Below are 13,652 nucleotides of genomic sequence, written 5' to 3'. Positions count from 1 at the left end.
TAGAATGTGGTAGACCTACTCTATCTGTAAAGTGTCTTAAGATAACTCTTGTAATGATTTGATACGAAATAAAATTGCATTGAAATTGAGTTTAATTGATGTTCGCTTGTTGTTAGGCTGATGATGGAGGACAGGTGCAGATAGAATTATGCTTAGATATAAAAATATTGGATGGGATAGAACATATAACGTAATGCTGTTAACATCACATTCAGTTGTATTTCAGAGGGAGGCGAGCACCGCTCCGGACAGGTGTTTCATTGTGTGATGGATGTATACCATCCACTCCTGTCATCGCTTCAGAAACCTCATCCGCCGCGTAAGGGAGATGGAAAATGAATCATCATAACAGCGATGATGCAAACAAGGCCGGCTCATCAGGAAAAACATGTGATCCCAGTCAGTGTTGATCCAGCTGTGGGTATCTGATGTCCAGGCATTCAAAGGAATGAACTCAGATACATTGTTGTGTTGTTTTATGAGATCTCATTGATCTGGCTTCCTTCTGTGAATAGACAATAATGAATCCTTCCAGTTCACCTCCTGGGCACTGCCAAGGTGCCTTTGAGAAGGCACAAAACCCCAACTGCTGGGGCCCTTTCCAGGGCAGCCCCCTCACTCTGACATCTCTCCATTAGTGCATGTGTAGTCCTGAGCATGTGTGTGTAATTACAGCCTGTGTGTAATGTGTGTAAAAACAACAGAGTGAAAAGTGTAGTTTCCCCTTGTGGGATAATAAGTATAATAAAATATGACGGGTAGGAAACCTTTGATAGGGGGCGCATTTGAAAATGTGGAAGTAAAAGCTTCAAGACCCGATACTGGCAATATAAATGTATTATCAATGGCACATTGCTTCTTCACTGTAATAATGAAAGCCAAATAAACAACATTGAATATCATAGTAAATATTATATAATATAATTAATAGCTTTGTAACTCTAAATAGCCAACAGCCATGGACAGATTATGACACGATGGGCCCCTGTAAAAGGCCCACATCTTTGGAGCAAGACACCTAGACTGTTAATTCTTTTCTCTTGAGGACATTTTTCATCACCTTGTAGTGTTTGCCTCATTTTGTGGTCTTTTGCTTCTCTTTGTAGTCGTTTGTGTGGAAGTTTTGCTATTTATGCATGCGCATCTCTTTGTGGACGCGATCTCTATACTTTGTATTTCTTTGTGAATGTTTTGTGCCTTTGGGATGTTTGTATCTCTTGTAGTCATTTTGTGTGTATTTGTCACCACTTGTGGTTGTTTTGCACGTTTTTGTGGACTTTTAATTGACTTTCCAACAAGAAAGCTAACAGTCGCTTTATTCAGACAGTTATTGAAACTGTGTAGCAGTGGGATAACCCTGAGGACCAACTTGGATTCAGATGAAAAGAAGAAGTTCGTAGTGTTAATGCTAGACGTCCTTTCACCCTCAAGGGTAAAAGACAGTCAATCAAAACAAGTGTTCTCACTACAGTGAGGTGAAGGACACAGGGTTCAGACTGACTGTCACAACTAGAAGAAGCTACCACAGAAATAAATTGCCAGCATACAATGCATGCCATTTCTTGTATGAGCAGACCCCTATACCTTCAGCTTAAGTGACTAATTCAGTTCCAATTATCCTGTCATGGAGCGGCCTCTGTGTTTAGGTCACCCTGTTGCTACTGCAATACTGCTGACATCAGAGGCAATAAGTGGGCACCCCGTTGAGACAGACCCCAGTTGACGTTGGCGTGATAATTTGTTATAGTCTAACGACACTAGTTTAATTACTGTCCTGAAACTCATATTCCCACTTCAGAGCTGGAAGCTGGAGAATCGCCTCCCCAATTTCCATCTATATCTCCTGCTCCCTCTGTCTGCGCTCTGTCCTGAGTGAGCCAGCTTTCTCGGCATAATAATCAGCGCCCGTTTGAGTGATTACCGTGGTGTGAAGGGGAACAGGGAAGACAAATGTAAGCACATTTTAACACGTGTCTGAATAACATGACTAAACAGATTGCCCTTTTTTTTTTTTTTTTTTTTTTTTTTTTACTATTTCTTTAAATCTCTCTGGAGAGTGCTGGATATCCATCAGTGCTTGGCACAGAGTGAGCTTTGACTGACAGCTTTGCATGGACAGAGTGCCGTGGCATTTCCTCAGCAGTTTAAAGTCCCTGGCAATGCTAAACTGACACACTGTTCTTTTCAGTCAACGATGAGGGCAACATATTATTGAACCTTAACCTCATGTTGGCGGATAGAGCAAGAAAGTATGAGACATACTGTAGGAGAGAGAGAGGAAAGGAGGGTAAAGAACATAAAGACATCGAGGGAGTGGGGAAGAACGCAAGGGAAGGAGAGAGAAAGATAAAGGCAGCCGTACAAAAGACGGGGAGCAGCGATTTGGTCGCCCACACACTCTCACTTGGCTTTAAAGGAGAGAGGATAACCAATCCTCTTCTATTTTCGCTCTTCTTCACTGTCTCTTTCTCATTTGTCCCTCTCCATCCACCCTTCTCTGTCTCTCTCGTACACACTCTACAAGTCTGAGGAAAATGTCATCTTGACTCTCTGAAGAGGATAAATGGCTGATTGATTGTCTCCTCTTGACCGTGTGGGTCTGATATGGAATGGGAATTTGAAAATGGAGGCGTGAAACTGTTAGGATGATTAAAAACTCTGTAATTGATTTAGCCTTAGAACTCAAAGCAGTTCCATCTCAGTCTCAACACACCTACTATAAATTGTCTTAAAAGTTCCTTTAAAAAAAAAACTTAGCTGAAATTTATTGCCACCAAGCTTCGGTTTAACTGTTTTTGACCCCACGATGCAGTGTTCAATTTAAATCTACGTTGTTTGCTGGGCCAACCAATAGTGTGTTCTCATGATTTAAGGTCAGAGCTTGAAATGTGTGCAATATCATTTTAATACTGGGGACATTTTATTTCCTGTATCTAATGACGGGGCTGGAGACAACAATAAAGCTGGCTATTACTTCATAGTCATTTAAACTGGGGTTCTGAAAAGGTCTTCATCAAAAGATATGAGATGGGAATGAAAACCCGCCAAGAGCGGGCAGTATTGAAATGATGGTGATTAATAATGCAGGAGGTTTTCATGTGACCAAAATGTTCTGAAACACATTTTGTCACAGTTTTTGCAGCCAGAGTGCAAAAGCAGGGTTAGTACAGTTGTTGATTGAATTGCACTTGAGTAGAAAAAGTTAAAATAATTGGGATCATTATTGTCTTGAACATTACATTGTTGGTTGCAATGGTAAAAAGGTAATGGCATGGTAGTAAATAAATACTAGTTACTTTGAAAATGAAGAGTTACAAAAACCAGAAAATGCTAAATATATAAAATATAAGCATGTTAAAAATAAAGCAGTTGTTCCCAACATATTAGGCTTGTGTACAAAACCAACAGTTGGTGCACTTTGTCATGTTTTAAATGTCGGAGTTGTTAGCAATTCACCAAAGAGACATTTTCCCTCTAAATGTCTAACGTGCCCAAGGCCCAAAGAGTTCAACATATATACAACATTTCACACAAAACAGCAATGATAGATAAAATACCTAATTAAGGAATACAAATCAGAGTGTTGTTGCATGAGGTAACATAAAGACAGATATATGATACATAGAAACAGGCCAAACTTCTGCCAATCAAGTCCTTCTACAACTCAGAGTCCTGCATCTGCGGCCAGAGGCAGCAGTGTGAAGTGTGTCTGTAGTGATTGGTGTCATTGAATGGCAAGGGCAAGGCGTGTGATGGCTCCATTGTTCAGGTCTGAGATGTTGGGTGCAGGGGAACTGGTGTGTGGTCTTGGTGAGTTGGTGAGCATGTTGTAGAAACAGGGGGAACGGTAGGAGGTTGGGTGCAACAGAAAGTGCTCTGAGTTTACAGATGGCATGTGTCATAAGATTGTTTGTGGAAATCTGTGATGTGTTGATCAAACTAAGGTTATTGATAAAGTGAGTCCAAGGTATTTGAATTTCTTGACCTGTTCTACATCTTGTATGAAGGGGATGGGAAACAGGACGTTATGGATCCAGTGGAGGAGAAGAGGTAGGATGTTGAGCGGGCAAAGTATCTGATCATCTGGTGGCGTTGAACCGTGTTAAAGGCGGAGCTAAAGTCAATAATAGGATCAATGCCAAGTAACCAGTGGAGTCCATATGGTGGAGGAGGAAGTGAAGGAGACATGCCACAGTATCCTCTGTTGTGGCTTGGCCCTGTAAGCAAAACTGTTATGGGTCCAACTGGTCCAACAGCTGACAGGATGGTGCGCAGTATCATTTCACCAGGCATTTCCCCGCTATGGAGTGAGTGCAACAGGCCGGTAATGGTAGGTTCAGTGGGCGGGGTTTCTTGGGTAAATGATAGAATCTTCCAGAAGGTAGGAATGGAAGCTATCGTGTAGGATTCCCAGAAGATGGAGAAGAGGATTGGGGAGATTTCATGGCACAAAGCTGAGCCCCTGCTGGGATGCCATCCGAGCCCAGGGCCTTGCCAGATGTGACGTGGTTGGACATCCTCCATTGTGAAGGGTTAGGGTGTGAGGACCTTAACCTGAGACATGGAAGAGAGCGGTAAATAAGTAGTTCAAACTAGCTCACCTGTAGGCTAGTAATAGGATACTTGCAAGCATTAATACATCTGCAATGACGTTATATATGATGATATGTCAGCAGAAGAGCACTTAGCATGTTGCTGTGATAATACTTTTGTATTTTCTTAGCTAGCTTTGACTTTTAAAGGTTAACATCATGTTGGCCTCGGGTGGTTTGCTTAAATAAAGGGTTTGAGAACGTCTTCTGCCATAGTTGTTTTGTAATTTGCAGCAAACTTGTCAGATAAAGTGAGCCAGAAGGATTTATTTGAAAACCAAGGCAAGCTATCAACAAGACAACGGTCTAAGGAAACCTTTTGGGAATCAGCTATGAGGAATCGTGCCCCTCACAAGCAGCACATTAAACTCAAGCATGTGGGAGAAGAATGAATCAAAAGCAGCCGGGTTCAGTGAAAGCAGACAGTGAATAATCTGCCGATGATCAAATCATTTAGAACTAACGCCTCAGTAATCCTGAACAAAGTCCTGATGGCATTCATATTACAAACATCAAGCTTCTTCACGACGTAATGAATTGTGAGGAGGTGTGTTTGCGCCATCAGAGATACCATTCAGGACTGATGAAGCTGCAGAGCGAGAAGACACCCATAATGTTACCTAAATCACCTAAATCACACAGAAAATTACCATTTCCTGCAGGGAAAGGATAAACACTAACTATCACCTAATAAAGTAACCCTACGAGGTGTGATATCTGAAACGCTTTCCAAATTGCCATAGTAAAAGCACGTGTTGAGGGACATTCCTACACAGCGTGAGAAATATGATGAGAAATTATCAGAGTAAAACAGATCCCTAACATTAAGGAATCTCAGTGCCCAGAGCTCAATAATACCCCGCTGGACGAGATAATGATAGACTAAATGGATTATAATCAATGAACATTCCACACAACCACAGATGGATTTACAATGAGGTGCATTAATAAGAAAAGTCTGTTATTTCACAACATTGTAATCAGAGAGAGGGGTTGGTGTGCTTTCAAGGTTCTTGTTAAGCTTCACAAATCCTACAAATCTACAGTGTGAGGGTGTAGAGGATCTGTAGAGGCCTTTGACATAATATAAGTATACCATAGTGAAGAACATACGTCTACTGGTTCTCATTAATCAAGTCCTAAAAGCATCCAGAATGAGGAGATGGCTGTAGAGACCATGTACAGGCAATTCATGGGGTTACATGTCATGGTAAACACCAATTGTTAGGCGAAAGAAATGTGATGAAATATTAATGTGCTGGCGGCCGGGAGTAACAATCTGGGAGTGAAAGATCCTATTTAGGAGTAAACAGTTCCAGTGCTGCCGCAGCCATTGGTAACAAACAAGTACCGCAAAACATATAGCAGTAGGAAATTGCTTCCAATGATTCTAAATGGGTTTTCAAATGCGTTAAAGCCTGGTGTGTCAAACAGGGTGGCCAGCAAATGATATCAGAAAGAAGAGATGATCACAGTAGCACAGCCTGAGGGAGGAATGCTGCTATAAAGCTTCACTTTAGGTCCAAATAAGAAAATGAAGTGATGGTGACCACCTTATTATCAGGTCCTTACAGGGACTGTCATCCCCCCAAAAGCGCCCACATAAGCTGTTTGTTCAAGCAGAATTGCGACCTATATTAATCCTTGTGAAAATCAACAATTTGGTTGACCCTTTTATCAATATTTTTAACTTTTTCTTACGTTTTTGTCCTTTTTTTCTAACTTTGATGCCTTTTTCCATGTTTGTCATTTTTTTGGACGTTTTCAACTCTAGTAACTTACTATTAGTTTTACAGTTTTTTGGAATTTACGGTCAAGAAACCTCATTTAAGGACATTATACTAATATTTGAGTTAGAAAAGCCAAAATAGGAATTATTAAGTTAATTTTTTTCAAATGCTATGAAATTGAATGAGACACCCCAAAAATACCCGTTTAAAATCACCCCAAAGAGCATTGTGTGGAATCAATCATGTCATTTTGGGTATTACAATTGTGTAGTTAAAAAGAACATTGATATAGGAAAACGGGTCATTGGACCGAGGACAACAATGAGGGTTAAGCAAAGAGCAGGGCGGAAAATTAATGCAAAGGAAGTAGGTTATGGGGGTTGTGATGGATGGGTCATAGAACACACTTTCACCCGGAAGAACCCAGGGTTCAAGTCCCATTTAAAAGTAAACACTGAGTTCTTTTTACGTAAGAAACGGAACACGTCACGTGAAGTTGCTGTATCACCGTTTTTGGAGTGGCAGTAGCTCAGTCCACGGGAGTTGGGTTGGGAACCGGAGGGTTACTGGTTCAAATCCTGTACGGTGGTTGGGAGAGTTCTAGCTGACCGGGCTGGAGCTCTCTTTACCTTGTCTCTCTTGTTTTTGCTGTAATGTCGCACTGTTGCTGCTTGGAGGAAACTAGAAACTGTTGGGTCCTTGTAAATTCCGGAGGTGTGGTCTATTGTAAAGTGTCTTGAGATAATTCTTGTTATGAATTGATACTATAAATAAAATGAATTGAATTGAATTGAATAATAGTTTTAGACAGTGGGGACTTATTTGATCACTAGTTAGGGCATAGAACGAATATTGTTAGGGAGTAGTAGTTAGTCACATAGTTTTCAGATTATCTATCATATAATCAAGAATATAATAAACTAAAGGGAGACTGCAACAGCCCGATCCGGTTGGGGAGAGTTCTAGCCTGACCGGGCTGGAGCTCTCTTTACCTGTCTCTCTTGGTTTGCTGTAATAATAGTTTTAGACAGCTGGGACTTATTTGATACACTGAGCTTCTCTCCTCTATCTTTCCTTTTCATTTATGTGCATCCATGTCCCAGAAATGCTTGTTACTAACCTAGGTCTGGGGAGGCATTCCCGGAGTCCTTTTGTGTCTTTTTCCCCAGCATGTTCCTTGGATCAGAGAGGCTCCAAAATCAGGGTAGCAGCGGTCGCCTTGTCCCGCTACACGTTCTGTGATGCCATGCTAATGCTACACTGCAGGTGCACTGCCGCTGCTGTGCCTTGTAATGCCGCACAGCGTCCTGCTATGCCATGAACTACTACAAAGAACTGCTACAAACTACTAATTTTTCTATTTTTGTTATTGCCATCTTCATTCTAACCCCAAAGGTCGTCAGACACCCTCTACCAAGACCTGGGTTGTCCGAGTTCTGCCTAAAAAGGAATTTTTCCTCGCCACTGTTGCACTGTTGCTTGCTCTGGAGGAGATACTAGAACTGTTGGGTCCTTGTAAATTCTGGAGTGTGGTCTATCTGTATAGTGTCTTGAGATAAACTCTTGTTATGAATTGATACTAAAATAAAATTGAATTGAAAAATTGAATGTACGGACCAAAAATATGGTGGTGAACTGGTAGCTGGAGAGGTCACCTCCTGGGCACTGCCAAGGTGCTCTTAGAAAGGCACCGAACCCCAACGTGCGGGGTGCCTTTCCATGGGCAGCCCTCACTCTGACATCTCTCCATTAGTGAGTAGAGTACTGAGCATGGTGTGTAATTCAGGCCTGTGTGTAAAAGGTGTAATAACAACAGAGTGTAAATTGTGTTTCCCCTTGTGGATTAATAAAGTAAACATATTAAACTAGTTCCCTTATGTTCTCGGCTTTAGATAGAAGGTTGAATTTCTTGCATGCACCTGTGGGTCTTACATTATAAGAGGGTAGGAATAACTGGCTAATACAATCAAAAAGTGTGTGTTGGAGGACTTCTTGCATTAAAAGCGTGCGCGTTAAGACCAAAAATGGGTACAGTGTATTTTCAAATACACAACCAGCACAAACAAAGAGACCCCTTAATTTTCCCAACAGATCAGACTTGCCATAAACTCCTTCATCAAACATCTTTTCAGCATACACACCTTCTCTTTTTTGTGCACTAACAAGCATACACCCAAGATAACATGTACAGTATAAGACAGCATTTGTCTGCAGCTCTATCACCTTCATTGGACACCACTGGGACACGTCAAAACAAAACCTTCAGGTTAATCAATAAAAGCAGGGCTGTACAAGCTTAATGTGGCTTTAGTGTCTGCCAGACAGCGCTGGTAATGAGTTGGAAAAGGAAATGCGTGTAATGGTGGAGATGGTGGTTGTCAGCGTTGAATCATGGTTCTGTAGTGGAGCATTGGTTAAACAGTATTTTGTGAGGAGTACATGGTGAATGTCATTCTATTGATCGACTGCATGACAGTGAATGTGTGGGATGGATGGGTAGAACGACAATCAATGTAACCTTTACATGAAAGCACTGTCTTCACAGTAACACTTCAATTTTTACATAAATAACTGTAGTGTAAAACCTATGGTCATTCTCACGGACATTACGCTGTTTCTATACCTATTGGCTTCATTTGATGAGTAATATTAAAGTTCACCAGTGATTTAGACATAGCCTTGAGTTTACCAGGCAGGTTCAGGTTATTTTATTTGCTCACTCAGTTCCCCCCCCCCCTTTTCTCCTGCTTCCCCTTAGCCAAAAATCTGTACAAGCCCAAAGCCCCAATCACTATTTGCTGTCGATATTAAATATTCTCCTCCCAAAATAAGGTCTCTTTCTGATTGAAATTCAGTGCATCTAAGTTGCATCAGGGAATGTAGGATCTGGAATTGGGGAGCTTGATCCATGCTAGGGATTTAAAAGTCAATAAATCTCGACCCCTGCTGCACAGATTTCCATTCTTGGTTATAATCTGTCTCTTGTGAGTCTTTCACCATGCAGATACAGCATCAAACAGTATATGCAGTTTATGGATCTAAGGTTATGGCATAAGGCGTATTTTACAGTTGTGATGTCGTGCCCGTGCCAGTTTCCGTGTGTTGGTACTTTGGTGATTGCGCCTCGCCCCTCAGCATCCGTGATGCGGAGATCAGTTGGGAGGGGGGTGCAGAGGGAGAGACTACGTGTTGCTGCGCAGCAACAGATAGACGGGAGAGAGAGGAGAGGGAGAGAGAGAGAGAGGAAGAGAGAGGAGAGAGAGAGAGAGGAATTCCTTAGCACAACAAAAGCGGCTGCAGGGTGTTGCATGCTTATCAGTTCCTATATGGCTGCTCTGGGAATTGACTGTAGGCTATATAAATGTTCGATACCTGCAAACCGAAGGAGATGTAAACCATGCGGATGAGGATGTAAGGACTACCAGCTACAACAAGCCTCGGCTAGATTTGGAGGGACCAATTTATTCTGTTGGAGGCAACATCATATTTGCGCCGACTCCCCTCGGAAGAGACTTCCTCCTCTTCTGCCAAGCTGAGAAAATCAACCTGGCAGAGACGTCCCGCCTGTCCTCTGGGGACAGCCTGTCTCCATGCGTTTATTATAGAGTCAAACTTGGCCACAAACTGAAATATCTGGAGTTGAAGCGGTATTTTTCTAGGGGATTTAGTGAACTGGAAGCGCTTTAAAGTAAGTTCTTGTTCTTAATTTTTTTTTTAAAGCCAAAGGGTTTATCATTGCTTTTCATGTAATGTGTGATTTTGGAGAAAACACGTGTTTAACAAAAAGCATTTGTCTTTACTTTAAAAAGTAAAGAAATAAGGATTTCAATGATAATATACATCTAAAATAACTCCCTTATATGTCTCTCTCTCACTCTCACCTCTCTCTCCTCTCTGAATGTGCGTGTCTCTCTTTGTGCTGACTGTCTCCTCTCTTTGTGTCAATGTGTTTTGTCTCCCACTCGCTTCTGTGCACCGTGCGTCTCTGCGTGGTCCCTCTCTCCAGTCATGACAGGTCAGGCCTGGGGAAACCAGCAGCGGGGCTCAATGGATGAAAACGCCGCCATCCGATCAACGTGGGCGGCTTCAAGAAGCGTCTCCAGTCGGATACCCCTCCGGTTCCCTGAGACGAGGCTTGCGCGTTACTCCACTGTCAGTCCAAAGAGTCCATACTGGAGCTGTGCGACGACTACGACGCAACCCGAGAAGGAGTTTTACTTCGACAGGAACCCAGCACTCTTCCTACGTGTTGAATTTCTACAACACGGGGAGGCTGCACGTCATGGCCGAGCTGTGACATTCCTTCAGCCAGGAGATCGAGTACTGGGGCATCAAAGAGTCTTTATTGATCTGTGCTGCAGCAGCGCCTATCAGTAGGAAAATGGACCAGGACCGGGAGGAGTGGGAGGACGGAGTGATGAAGGGAGCACTACTTCATCTTTCGACGAACTGTTGGAGTTTTACAGCGACGCCACCAAGTTTGACAAGCGCTGCTCGGGAGCGCGGGAGGCGCGTTGGTTAATGCTGGATAACCCGGCTACTCCGTGGCCAGCGTATCATCAGCTCCTCTCCATCTGGTGGTGCTCGGCTCCATCGCCACGATGTGCATGAAAGTTGAGCGGTTCAGCTGTTGGACAGTGAGGGGCAACCCACAGAGGCACCGTTTTGAGACTGTCGAGCACTTTGGCATCGGGGTTCACTCTGGAGCTGCTCGCCAGGTTCACGGTGGGCGCCGGATCTTCGTCATTTCTTCGAACACCCGTTAATATGATCGACCTGGTGTCCATACTCCCGTTTTACCTGACACTGCTTATAAACCTGGTGGTTGAGAGCAGCCGGCGCTGGCCCACCTGGGCCGTGTTGCACAGTGCTGAGGCTCATGAGGATTTTCCGCATCTTGAAGCTGGCCCGTCACTCCACGGGGCTGCGCTCCCTGGGGGCCACCCTCAGGAACAGCTACAAAGAAGTGGGCTGCTGCTGCTCTACCTGGCCGTCGGGGTGTCGTTTTTCTCCGTCATGGCGTACACGGTGGAGAAAGAGGACAGCGAGGACCCTCCCCACCAGTCGTGCTGGTGGTGGGCCACGTCAGCATGACCACCGTCGGGTACGGGACGTGGTGCCGGTGTCCATAGCGGCAAGCTGACCGCCTCGGCGTGCATTCTGGCCGGGATCTTAGTAGTTGTGCTTCCGATTACGCTCATTTTCATAAGTTCTCTCTCTTCTACAAGAGACAAAAACAGCTGAGGTCGCAATGAGAAGCTGTGATTTCGACGAGGGGATAAAAGAGGTTCCTCGGTCAACCGAGGAACTATTACGCACACAAAGTAAAATCCCTCCTGGCGAGCTGTAAAACATGAGCCGGAGTTCACCAGTGAACCAGTCTGAATGAATCAATACATTGAAACAGCGGTGTCAAGTGCACGCGGTCAGGATTGGGTGACACTTCCATTAATGTGGCTGCATGAGGAGCGTGACAGGGTGCTGAAACCTCTGTCTCAGAAGCCCACTTCCTTCCACTGATGTCTGACCGTTTACTCTCTGTAGCTCAGTGCAATAATGTGTTAATCTGTGTGTCGTCACCCATGAGAAAGTAAGCAAATGTACAGGAGAGCCTGAAATGATAATCGCTGTGCTATTATGGCCCCTCACCAAATAGGCCAAAATGTGGACCATTGAAGATAGTAGTGTTTGCAGTCCTCAACGGTGTCACATCCTCAGCTATCCAGTACTTGTGGTGATTAAATATGTCTGAAAGTAACTCCAGCTGGTACCTCTTTAGAGAGAGTGTGATGTGTATTTATGTTGCAACAGCTTACTTGATTGTGGTTTAAAGCAAACTATAAACAAAAAATACACAACACACTTCCTCATGTTTTTCATGTGCAGAAGCAAGCGTCTTCCTAAGTGTGTCTTACTGATAGAGATAACACATGTAAGCCCGAAGGGGGTTGGGGAGGAGATGGGTTACAGTAGGTGACTGACACAATATCTGAAACAGTTTGACAGGCATCGCAACGACCATTCAGAGCTTTCAATGTTGAATAAGATATTGCAATGTAGTCCATAAGCATCCCATTTCAGTACAAAGTCAGTTTTTTTACAATAAATCAATAGGTTTACTAATAAACTGTCAGGTATTTCACAATTAATTGACAGCCACATACATGGTCTATTGGATAGCAAAAGCAGCATTATATATCTATGGAATCATAGAAGTTACCCTTCTTCATGCTTTGAGCTTTCTGGAACAGAGTGTAATATTCTAAAAAAATGTAAGGTGTGGCTTCCACTGCCCTGTTTGTATGATATCCTAGAAAACTTATGCACACCAATTTGTATGATGTCCTTTGAAATTAGGATTGCCAGTGGTCAGGTGACGATGGACACATGACAGTTAGACACAGTTAGTCTCTTCAGTTTAATTAAGACAACAAACGGTTGCTGGGAGCGCGCTGCAGACACTGGGAGCTTAATCGTTTCAGGGCAGTTTCTAGTTAAGTTTAGCCACAAAAGGTGACTATGAGCTGGGTACGGATCGCGAAGAGAGGTCCTTTTAAAGCTATGGTGACAACATTTTTTATCTTGTGAGCATCTGCTACATTCAAGGCATTGCCAAAATTAGCTGATACAAAGTAGTCTTTATCGACAGTGTCTTAGTTCGGGGTGTTGTAGGTGCCTCCAGAGATTCAGCTGGATGTCTGTTACTTCTGCTTTCTTTGTGTTGGAATTTTAAACTCTGGTGGCTTTATTGGATTATGGTTACCTGCTCCTCAGATCTCTGCAGGGTAAATCCACACAGCTACCTAGACTATCTGTCCAAGCAGAGTTTCATATTGATGACTAAAACATCTTTTCAAGCACCCATGTCCACCAAAACAGTTCTTCCTGAGGCCATTTTGCGGCGGCACGGGGCTGTCCGGCGCTCAGCGATTAAAGCAATTTGATTGGTTTAAAGACATGCCATAAACCAAAGCACATAATATACTTAATAAACTAACTCCTTTCCCCTTGCTCTCTGTCTATTGTTGGCATCCTTGTTCCAAATAGGTCATTGACCTTTGACCTATGCCACAGCCTGTACAAAGCAGTGGTTGTTAGTGTAAGCGATTAGTGTTGCACATGTGGGAGAGTGTGTGTTACGGGGCAAGTTCAAAAGGTTGTGCACCATGTTGCCATGTTTGGTTAAATGACATATAGGTATGTTTCTCGTTTTTGGTGGCTGTTCTCTCGTTAGTTGTTGTGTCAACGACTCCGAGGTGGATCCCCAATCAGCAAGACGGTCTGTAAACTCGTAGTAATCACAAGGCAGACACTCACAGGGTGTTGACCA

General features: G+C 43.3%; 1 pseudogene; it reads left to right on the top strand.

Moving 5' to 3' along the window:
- Positions 1–10,330: 10,330 nt before the first annotated feature.
- Positions 10,331–11,679, top strand: LOC116690871 (potassium voltage-gated channel subfamily S member 2-like; annotated as a pseudogene).
- Positions 11,680–13,652: the final 1,973 nt, after the last annotated feature.

Source organism: Etheostoma spectabile, chromosome 6 (genome assembly GCF_008692095.1).
Source record: "Etheostoma spectabile isolate EspeVRDwgs_2016 chromosome 6, UIUC_Espe_1.0, whole genome shotgun sequence".
Lineage (NCBI taxonomy): Eukaryota > Metazoa > Chordata > Actinopteri > Perciformes > Percidae > Etheostoma > Etheostoma spectabile.
The sequence above is the reverse complement of the archived record's forward strand: the minus strand, read 5'-3'. Positions and strand labels throughout refer to the sequence as shown.